The 9,895-nt window shown below is 39.2% G+C and overlaps 1 protein-coding gene across 3 annotated transcripts in view; it reads left to right on the forward strand.

The window, feature by feature from the left end:
• C16H8orf34 (chromosome 16 C8orf34 homolog) overlaps positions 1-9,690 on the forward strand; it is a 522,081-nt gene extending 512,391 nt beyond the window's left edge. For all 3 annotated transcript variants that reach the window (XR_015715789.1, XR_015715790.1, XR_015715791.1), the window contains one exon: positions 8,532-9,690. The gene's annotated coding sequence lies outside the window, so the exon portion shown is untranslated. The remainder of the gene's footprint in view (positions 1-8,531) is intronic.
• Positions 9,691-9,895: the final 205 nt, after the last annotated feature.

The raw sequence follows: 9,895 nt of genomic DNA on the forward strand, positions 1-9,895 counted from the left end.
TACCACTATTTACCAAGTGATTATTTGTGTTCAGAGGTCCCTAAGACCACCCTCAGGTTCAATAATTTGCAAGAAGGACTCACAGAACTCAGAAAAGCTGTTATACTCACTGTTACAGTTTATTGTAGTTAAAGGGTAGAGATTAAAATCAGCAAAGGTAAAAAAACACACAGAGCAGAGACCAGGAGAGACCAGGCACAAGCTTCCAGTGGCCCTCTTCCGGTGAAATTTATAGGCAGTGTTTACTTCTCTTAGTGATGCTCTGTGACAACACACACAAAGCATTACCCTGCACGATATTTCATATATATATATATATATATATATATATATATATATATATATATATATATATATATGGCCTCCTTTCTCTGCTTTCTTCTGTTACAATTTTTCCCAAAAATCTGAGTGCAGAAGGTCAAGCAAAAACATTCTATATTTCACATTTTTAAAATACAGGCTATTTGTGTCTCACTTATTCTGTATTGTTTAGTTGAAGTAATCATCAGATACATGCTTTCAAATGCCATAATGAGCCTGACATAGCCGATACCACATAGAATATGAGATATAACCTCAGTTAATGAGATCACAGGAATGAGCAAACTAATCCAGACAAAGCTATATCTAAAAGAGCTTTTGGGTTCCTGCGACTGTTTGCATTATTTTTACTGGTTGTGGATCTAGAGTTGTTGCAATGTATTGTAGCAAAGTGAGTAATTTAAAAAAAAAAAAATAACCTTTATCACGGAGCACTTAGAAATGTATAGATCTCTTCAGCTGAGGCATGAAAATTTTCATTTGCATTATAGCCTCTTTAAAAAAATGAAAGGATTCCTTTTTAGTTTTATTGGCTGTCTGGCAGAACAGCCATATAAAAATTGGAACAAAGAAAAAAGATTGTTGTGTGTGTGTTTTTACCTTTTTGCATATAGATTAGTATTAATTACCATGTAATGAGCTGAAAATTCCTGCCAAGAAGCTGAGGTTTGTGGTTTCTTTAATGAGTGTTTTCTTCCCACTGGGTGAAGTAAAAATTTTTAAGTGTTAGGGATTTGCACTTGGAAAACATCTCTGAGCTATTTATACAAGCAAGTCAATAGGAACAGCACATTTTCCATTTATAGCCTTTGTAGGGAATTCATGGGCCTGACGTGTCTGGCAGGGTGCTGCTCTTCGCGGCGGTTCTGAGCCGTGGCCCTGGGCAGTTTGATGCGCAGAGGGGTGAGCATGGCATTCCCTGCCCTCAGCCCCGGGCTGGCTGGGGCTAATCTACACTCAGAGGCCTCCCTGCCTCTCCATTTACTGTCCAAACTGGTAGGAACCACAGAACTCTGTTTTCTTACTCTCACCTCCAATGGATTCGGCCTATAACAGGTACCCCAGCCACTGAGGGAAACTGGCGCAAGATGCCACCAAAGAAGTCGTTTTTTATCTTGTCCAACTTAAATGTTTGGGGGCAGTTTTCTACCACTGCCACCTGTAGGAACGTCGTGGAGGAGTCTACACAGAGAGACAAACAAAACTGAACCATTCTGGGGGCCATGACAATGCGCCTCCTCTGGTACTGCTGCGGGAAGTGTGACTGATAAACGCCCATCTTCTGGGCTTTGAATGCCCCGCTACACACACTGTTCCACGCCAAATATTGGGGTACATGGCAGGTCTGCGCCTGTGAAGGATTCCGGGGAAGACCCTCACCTGAGAGCTGCAGGACTCCTCACATGGGCAGCTCTGGCCTGGTCAAAACTGAGGCTCTGCCTCTTGTCCTTCTCTTTCTCTTTCCAGAGCTTTCCTCCCCACGTCTAGCTCCCCACAAACCTTGACCTTTACCACAATAAATCTCATACGTCTCCACAGCTGCCTTGATATCCTCTTCTATGGGGACCCAGATTCATGCAGTTATTGTTATCAGTTGTGATTACATTACTCTGATATATTAGAAAACCCAAAATAGCACTGTCTCAATGATCATCAAATTCTTTTGCTCTCAAGTCCACGGGTAGAAAGGCCAGTATTGGTTTAACCAAGGAGTTGTCTATCTTTTTGCTGATTTTCATCCTCAAGGTCACCTCATGGTACAACATGGCTGCTAGAGCTCCAATCATCCCATCCATTCCAGGGGAAAAGTAATGACAGAAGGACCAAAATAGTATTCCTCGTAATGCTTCAGCTTGCTTTAAGTCTTCTTTGAGGTTCCACCCAACTGTCCTTTTTCTTTCGTTGTCTAGAATACAATCACATAATCATGTGGGCAAACCTATATGCAAGCAGGGCTACAAAAGCTAGAATGCTACAAACACTGACATTCAAAATAACACTGGATGTTCTATTGCTAAAAAAAATATATATATATATTTGTGACAATTCTCAGTCTCTTCCATTCTACTTTCCTTCTCATTTTCATGTAGACACTGAGGAACAGGATGATGCCTGGATTTCTAAGAGGAGTCCTGGCATGAGCCCTATCCATCTTTGCCCAGGGCAGAAGGAGATGATCCTGGGCTCCCACTGCCCTTAGTTCTTCAAGGGCCTAGACTGAGGATTTCAGGGCATAAGTCTTTAATCATCCTGACTAAATGCAAGTATATATTCTATATGTCTTTAAATTTCAGTATCACAGTTAAAAATCAAATGAACTTGAATGTCAGGAAGAATTAGAACCAAATCCCAGCTCTTTTGTTCACTAACAGTGTGAACTAATGACCAAGCAATTAAGCCTTTCTGCCACATAGTAAGTGCTCAATCAATGTTAGTTAGCTATTGGTTTGATATTTTTACTCGAGGTAAGGACTGGATCCTTAAAAATAAGGTGAGGCATAAAAAAAACTACCCTAAAAGCTTTTTGGTTTTTAACAACTCATCCTAAACTCTGTAGCTTAAAACACCAACCTGATTTTTTGTTTAAGTTACAGGTTCCTTTTCTGACACCTCTGTTTTAAATAGTTCCAGTCTTTTTCCTATCTTTTTTCTAGGTCTGTTCCATACACCCTCTGTGTGTATGTTTTTGTTTCTATGAGGCTTTTTTCTGCCTTTTACTTTTTTCCTTTTCTAGGTTCCCTGACCTTCTAAGGTGTTCGCCGGGTCCCCTTTCCTACCTCCACCAACATTGCCATGTTCTCTAGAATTCCACCTGACACCTCACACCAGGTACCGTAGGATGGTAGCACAGACGCATACAGCCTCCCGCCCTCCTGCAATCTGCAGATTCAGAAACCATCAGCAAACAGGATTTGATAAGCATCTATTACCTACATATTAGTAATCATTTCTACACTCTGAGACTAGAATTCATATTTTCAGCCAATGAATTCAGATGTCAACACATAGCTGTACTTAGCCAATGTGAATTTAATTCTAGAACAGCTAAAAAAGAGATTAAAAAATCCCCTTCTCTAAGCAGAAACAGCTTCTTGCAAAATCACATAATTTTAATAATCTCTAGGCTTATAGGTGGAATGCTTACTACATTGCCTACTCTACCGGAATATGATTAACTCGAAATACCACATCTATTTGGATATCTATGGCTAATTTTTTTTTAATTTCTTGTTTATCAAAACATATTTTGTCTTTCTCTACTGCTAATCCCTGCTCATAATTGCTTGCCCATACATCAGAGTTCATCAATTCAAAAGATTTTTTTTTACTTTCTAGATCCCTAAAAAGAAATTATATTGGAAATAAATGATATAGCATTATAGCTTTTGCCTACCTACAAAGTTGGAAAATTTTTTCATCCAGAGAGAGCTCTCTAGCATCTTCTACTTCTTACCTTTGTAGTTAATGACAAATTGCTTAACTTTCCAGGATCCTGTCACTTCATTTGCCAAGAGGAGTTAATGATATCTAGCTGGTAGGGGTGTTGTAAAGATCAGAGCCAATGGATATGAAACACTAAGCCCAAAACCTCCCATTTAATAGGTGCTTCACAAAAGGAGGCAGTGGTAGTGATGATGATTATGAGGAAATTGTGGAAATAGAGGAGATGAAGGAAATGGAGAAGAAGGATATGTTAGTTTTCTATTGCTACGGTAACAAATTGCCACAAACCTCCTGCCAGAACTTCTAGGACTTAGTGGATGTCTTTGCTTCCAGTCTCACAAGGCCAAAATCAAGATGTCAGCTGGGCTTTGTTTGCTCTGGAGACTTTAGGGAAGAATCTATCTCCTTGCCTTTTCCAACTTCTAGAGACTCCTGCATACCTTGGCTCATGGCACATATACATATATACAGGGTGTCCCCCAAAAATATATACACATTTAACAGCTGACAGACAGTTCAATTGATGTTTTTTTTATCTCTTCAGATTTAACCCATTGGAATTAATAATTATTCAAAGTGTGTATACATTTTGGGGGACACCTTGCATATAAATAACAGTTTTCCCTAAAACCTCGCTCCAGGAAAACATGCCATGCTCAGCACGTTGCTTTATGTGTCACCCACTAACCCCGTGTCTTCACTCCACTCCCTCCTTGTGTTTCATCCCAGTTAAGGCAGCTGCACCTCGCCCCTTCTGTGTCTCAGCCCTGTAATAAATTAGGGCCAGAAAAGGCTTGCAGTGCAGTTTTGCAAGTCCCCGTGCATTTCACGTGGCGCTCAGCCCCAGTCCCCTCCAGTGCTCTGTCTTCCCTTTTGGAAAAGCGAACAGGTCGGCCCTTCATGAAGGTCCTGTCAAGTCTCAGGTGGGGTTTTACACTAAGCCACATGGCACTGTGGTTTGACAGAAAAAGCAGGCAGAGAAGGGAAATGGTTCCGGTGAGTGGAAGAGATGCCGCACGAGGAGCTCTGATTGGAACTCAATGCTATGCAGCCTGTAGCAAAGCCCTTCCCAAAGTCCCCAGTCACAGCCCATAATTTGCAGCAAAAATGGCTGAGGTCATAGACAGGCACTTGAGTAAAGAGACATCCGACAGTAAGCTTGGGTAAATATGCTTTATTAAATGTATAGCTAAACAGCTCCTTGCTTTCTCCTAGACTGGAAACCAAGGAACAACTGCATATTCTGTTATATATCTTAGCATCTCTTCTCCTCCTAAGTTGCCTTGCTTCTCATAGGCTAGCACTGGCTTCCTGCTCAACTATGAAAACAAATCCCCAACTCAAAACTGAGAAAGCACTCACTTCATCCCCAGTTTTTAAACATAGAGCAGAATTTTATCCAAGCTTATTTTTATAAACAAAAATATACACAGACAAGCATTTTGAATGAAATTAATTTAAACCCCACAATATTTTAAACATATTTAATCAACTGAGTTGAATTCATTGTAAGAGGAAAAGAGGCAGTACCTGGCTTTGATAGGCAACATATGTCAGCATAATTTTACAATAGTATTTTCATAAAGCCCAAAAATGAATTACTAATCTATTTGCCTTGGAGGGAAATGGATGAATAGTTGAGTATGTTATAAGAGTTGACAGGGCTCTGGTCTAAGCATACTTATCATATAAAGAACAAGATGGAAATAATTCTACATGGGAAGATTTGCTTTGTATTGTGCAGTTACATGAATTCCTTCTCTGCTTTATATATCAGTCCCTTAATTACCAAGCTGAATTCTTGGCAACCCAATCTGCTTTGCCTTTTTTATATCGTCTAGAACAAAAATTATATGGTGAACTTTGGCATTTTTATGTACTATATTAGTGTAATTTAACACAATTAATCTTATTAGTGATGGTTTTTCTACAATGTTCCATCTCTTCATTAATATCTCTCTTTTTCCTGATTGAGAATCTTCTCAAATTTAAAACCCATCTTTCTAAGAGTTACATAATTATGCCATTTTAGTAGCACACACACACACAACTTCCTTCAATATTTTTATCCAGAAACATTTCATTTTCCTATTTGGATCAATCAACGCTGGGTAACATAAAACCTGCTTTGTTAACCATGAAAAAGAAGAAACAGATTAAGAATATTATGACAATTTAAACTAATGAAATAGAGATTTATTTCACAATGTGGTGCCCAACACATCATAACTCTATACCTTTATTTTGTTATAGGATGCGCATCATATTGGTAAAATGTATAGTCTTCTCTGAAGGGAAAAATCATGATCTCTCCAAAATTATGTTTTGGTTTAGGTAATTACAGAAAATGAAAGCTTCAAAGAGAACAATCTAATGAAAGCAGTGCTGCCCTTAGACCCAGGCAAGAGAGGCAAGAGTGTTTTCCAGAGCTCTACATAGTGTAAACCGGGCACAAAATCAATCCATTAAGTAACACATGAACACCTGTCATAACCCCCTGCTCAAGGGGGTAGGGAACCTGATTTTGTAGCATGTGCCGGGTTCCAAGGTGTAAATACTCTCACCCATGGTGGGTTTCAGGCTCCCAATGTGATGTCACTGACCTCAGAATTGGGAGAGATGCCATTGATGAGTTCACTTCAGCCCCAGGGCTGCCTATAACCTTGACCATCCCCTCTTTTAACCAACACAGCCAGGACATTTCCATATCTCTTGCCCTATGGCTGCTAAACAAAAGGTGACCATGTCCAAATGCCATGAAGTTTTCTGTGTTGGGTTTCTGATGGCATCCAAGATAAACCCTGCTTTGTAGTGTGGGGAAGATTTGAAAGGTGGAAACTTTTAGGTAAGAAAAGGGACAAATTCATTAGCTTGTCAAATCTTTCCTCTCTGGAGGGGGTGAGAAAGGAGCCCTCATACATTGTTGGTGAGAATGTAGATTGGTTCAACCACTGTGAAAAATAATACGGCATTTTCTCAAAAATTTAAAAATAGATCTTTCATACAATCCCGCAATTTCACTTCTGGGTATAGACCCAAAAGAAATGAAAACAGGATTTAGACAAGATAGCTGCACTCCCATGTTTATTGCAGCATTATTCACAATAAACAAGATATGGAAACAAGCCAAATTCCCATCAACAAATGAATGGATGAAAAGACATGGTACATATACATTATGGAATATTATTTGGCCATGAGAAAGGACAATCTTCCTCCATTGTGACAACATGGATGGACCTTGAGCACATTATGCTAAGGGAGATTAGTCAGACAGAAAGACAATTACTGTCTGATATCACTTATATCTGGAGTCTAAAAAAGTTAAACCTGCCAAAAACAGTGAGCAAAATGGTGATTACCAGAGGAGGGGGTAGGTAAGATTGATGGTGTTAAAGGGTACCAACTTTTAATAAATAGTAAATAAGCCAGAGAGATCGAATACACAGTATAAGGTATATTGACAATAAAATTGTACTATAATGATGTAATGTGGTAAATATTACTACATTTGATATTATATTTGCTATGCAAATGGGGCTACAAATAAATAATTTTGAAAAGTTTCTTTAAAAAGTCAAATATTGTAGAAATGGGGAATAGATATTTAGAAATTTTAATTTTTAATGCAAAAATCATCCCCCCAATCCCACCCCACATTAGTTAAGTGTGTTATTGACTATAAATGCAGACGCTGTAGCATTTCCATGGAGAACACTTTGATTCCTGGAGCCAGATTAAAGACATGAAGACAATAAGTAGTATTTTCATTTTCTTCAAAGATTTTCTGAAAGTCCAACTCTTTTCTTTTGAATTTTTTTTTTTACTCGAAGCCTAAGGATTTTTTTAATTTAATCTAAGTCATTCATGACTGTGCTATGAAACTCAAATTGAATAACTGAAGATCCCTAAGTCTTAAATATCTTATTTGAACATGGGAACTAAGGGTAGTACCTACAGAGCATGCCTCCATTGTGGTCTTTGATGTCTTGTGAGATGATATATTGGAGCATCTAGCATAAACTGGACATTCACTAAGTGTTTGTTGCCCTTGCCTCTCTAGAATATAATTTCTACAACAATCATTTAGCACATCTTTATAGTCCCATGTTACTATTTAATTTGATTTTGATTCATGGAAGACAGAGACTATGCCTCATTCATTTTTAAATCTCTTTCCCTCAGCTTGGGGCCAGGTACATTTCCCAGTGTTGGACAATGTCAACATCTTGAACTTAAATCTGTTATGCTATATGGTCTATTGTGGAACCTGAGCCATCAACCTACAGGGCAGAATAAGTGTTTAATAAGTGTTTACCTGTGTGATGTGGTGTGACTTGAAGTAACCCAGTTCCTTTAAATCCCTGTTCCATAATGTCTCACATTCTATTGTTAGAACTTAACTACTTTGAGTTTTCCTTACTTTGGTCTTCTTTTAATGGACAAGTAATCCTAAAAACTTAAAAAAACCTTCATTCTCTGTGGAGATACAGGAGCAATAGCACCAGAGGCTGGTAGAAAACTAAAACTAAAGCAAAGAAGAGACTTTGCTAGCATTTTACCAGAACCAGCTCTAAGTACTTAACAATGATTAGAAATAGCCAAACGCAGAACTTTCACAGTTGGTAACACTGAGATTTAAAATAAACAGATATTACACTTTGGAAGTGATAGTATTTTCCAGCATCTCAAACCAAAACAGCCCATTAGTATTCTTTATTTTTGTTTCCACACTGCAACTCCTATATGCTGTTCCTTCCTTCCAGGGTCATAAAAAAAGAAGTGAAAGGAAATAATTCTTCATCTTCACTCATCGCGCACTCTCGTCCTGTATAGAAATGCAAATCAAACAGGAAGATAGAGAATGTCTGCCAGGATCTGGAAAGTCGCAGGAGTTAAATGGAAAATAATAGAATAAATGGAGTTCATGCAAAGCTTCTTTGTCTTGGTGAGGAGGAGGTGGGTGAGTGGGGAGCAGGAGAGCAGTGGGGAGGGAGAGCATTCGACACACATGTTACAGAAAGGGCCAGGCAGGATTAAAACCAGCTAGTTTAAATGTATCTATTACATTGTGCTTGCTTCTTTGTTTTTTAAGTTATTGCTCATCAAGCTATTTAAGGCAAAGTCATTAAAGATAATCCTTGGTTTACTCTGTACAAGGAACAAAGCTTTGGCAAGCAGTGCACCTATTAAAGTGCTGGAGAATGAATGGTCTTACAAGGCCATGCTGAGTCCTCTGATGGAGCCACCCTCCGTATGGAAAAGTCATGTCGGCCATCTAGGCTGTGGTTCTTCTTTACACATCGCCTGTTTGCCAGTGTGGAGTCTGCCCAGGGAGCCCCTGTCTTTGCTATGCTCTCTTGTAGTCTAGTTTTAAGAGCTTGTTTCAAGCCCCCTAGACAGAGAAAACTTTTTAAAAGCCGCTCTCTGGGGGTAACCAGGAACAGAATTGTGGAACTTGATTAAATACCTATTCTCAGTTTCCTTGCTCGCCTCATAAAAGCAGATAACTGAGAAGGGCAAGCTGGGAATCCCCAGAGGTGGTGGTGCAAACGCTTAGTTTAAAATACTGGGTAAAATTACAACTATCAATGACACACCTTTGCAATTCTCGGTGCATGTCCACGTACATTGCCCCATTCAGTCCTAACAACCCTGCAAGGTATTATGAAATGCTTTATTTGGCAGACAAGGTTTGGCTGAAGTGCTCTAGTTATAGGATTTCCGCCTAGCTTCTGCATCTCTCAGCCTGAACTCTCTCCACCAGTCACACCACCACACGTAAAAAAAACCCAAGTCATCTTTAAACTTGGGAACTCTTGGGAACTTTGTTTCTAGGCTTTCGTTTCCATTTTATATTATTATTATTAATATTTTAATCTTCACCTAAGGATATTTATTCCATTGTTTTTCAGAGAGAAGAAGAGAGAGAGAGAAACATCTATGTGAGAGAAAGACATCAGCTGGTTGCCTCCTGCACAGGCCCTGACCGAGGATCGAGCCTTCAACCAACGTACATGCCCTTGGCCAGAATAGAACCTGGAACCCTTCAGTCCCATGGCCGACACTCTAACTGAGCCAAACTGGCCAGGGCTCATTTCCATTTTAAAATCAACTCAAAAAACCTCTA

The sequence above is a fragment of the Miniopterus natalensis genome, chromosome 16, assembly GCF_054644295.1.
Source record: "Miniopterus natalensis isolate mMinNat1 chromosome 16, mMinNat1.hap1, whole genome shotgun sequence".
Classification (NCBI taxonomy): Eukaryota; Metazoa; Chordata; class Mammalia; order Chiroptera; family Miniopteridae; genus Miniopterus; species Miniopterus natalensis.